Source organism: Neltuma alba, unplaced genomic scaffold (genome assembly GCF_004799145.2).
Source record: "Neltuma alba isolate B1F8T4 unplaced genomic scaffold, ASM479914v2 tig00010792_pilon, whole genome shotgun sequence".
Classification (NCBI taxonomy): Eukaryota; Viridiplantae; Streptophyta; class Magnoliopsida; order Fabales; family Fabaceae; genus Neltuma; species Neltuma alba.
The window spans coordinates 53,126-54,995 of NW_021635609.1; positions in this window are offsets into that span (position 1 = coordinate 53,126).

Consider the following 1,870-nt stretch of genomic DNA (forward strand, 5'->3'; position numbering starts at 1 on the left):
CCTCAAAGTCTATTAAAACATCAAGTCTCCTTCCAAGCATCAATTAGAGTTCAAACCTCAAGGACCCACTATAGGAATTCAACCTCCAACATCTCATTTGAGCAATTAAGGTTCCAACAACAAATCTAAACCGATTAAACATCCATTTCCATAAACCCTAACTCCAAAAACTCAAGATTCTTTAAATCCAAGAAAACTACACCGATTAAATACTTAAACTAACCCAATGCAATCAATTAAACTCAAAACAATCGGTCAAAAACCTCAATTCCAACACAACCTAGAAAATCCTAGGGTTTCACCATAAATCCTTATAAATTCCAATCAAGAAGATAGATTAGAGGTTAAAATCACTTACTTGAGGTAATGGATCCTTAGAAATGCCTCCTCCAAGCCAAAAGTTCGAAACCCTAGCAGAGCCTCTCTCTCTACCTCAGATTTTCTAATTTTCGCACAACTGAACCCTCCAGCGACTATATAGAATCGCGACCTTTCGCCGCGGCGAACTAATCCCGAGAGGGATTACTCGCCTGAAAACCCGACTTCGCCGCGGCGAACTCCAATCTTCGCCGCGGCGAAAGATTCCCGAGAGGAAACTCTCGCTCGCCCAGAAAAACTTCGCCGCGGCATGCCCCTACCTTCGCCGTGGCGAAACCTTCCCGAAAGGGAAGCCTCGCCCACCAGACCAACTTCACCGCGGCGTCCCCTAGACTTCGCCGCGGCCAAACCTTCCCGAGAAGACACTCCCCTCTGAAACTCCCGGTGTGCCGCGGCGAAGTAAACTTCGCCGCGGCGAACATACCCTGAGAGGGGTACGTTCACCTATTCCTCCAACAAACCTCAAATTCAACCCAAACACCCAGATCAAGATTAAATCACTAATCTATCCTCAAAATCAACACAAAAGAGGCTATTAAAACCCGATAAAAACTTAGGATGTTACAAAGGTTACGGTGAATAGCCAAATGAAGTCAATAGAGATATATCCTCTGTCAGTAGTACAGAAAGTGGTGGGCTACCAATTGCTTTGGTATGAGCAATGCAGTCCTCGTGAGGGTCAACCCTCAAATCAGAATAACGAGAAGCTGCTGAATTAAGGCAGATATATGCAACTCCTCAAGTTCAATAGAGTGATGGCAAATGACAACATGATGGTATGAGTCCTCTCCCAAAGTCATTTAAAGGAAGTAAGGATTGTAGAGTCCCAAAGCAAGGAAAATTGGCATTAATACGAGGATAAGCTAATGAGCTCGATAAATGAGCAAGTGTTTAAGCCACCATGAAGAGAAAATGATCTAAAGTGGCTAAACTTAAAGGCTAAGGGGATATGGAAAGGGAAAAAACTTCAAGGATTACGAGGAGTATTAATTGAGGTCCAAGAAGACAATATTGGTGTCTATGATCAATCTTGGGGAATAATCGGTTAAGTTACCAATAGAGTGGAGACAACTTATCACTCAATCCTATGGTCTAAGATCTCCTAAAGATCTTACGATGGCAAATTGATGCTGCTGATGATGCTGCTACTGCTAATAGTCCAGGGTCACAGCGGATCCTGAAGAGGCTTATAATGGAACACAATTTCTCCCAAGGTCGTATTAGACCAAGCCTAAAGGGATTACATGTTAAGTTGAGAGGATGATGCCTGTCGAAGTATGGAAATGATATGATATGCTGAGTCAAGAGAGTGATACCTCTTGAGACATGGAATTAAAATGACACATTAAGCTGTGAGGGTGATTCCTCTTGAGGCTTGATAACGGAATGACCAGGGATGAGTTTAAGATATAGAAGTCCGCTCCAGTGGTTAACTAGTACCGAGAGAGTACCCTTGACTTTTTTACAGACACGATTGTTGTTAATTAGGCCT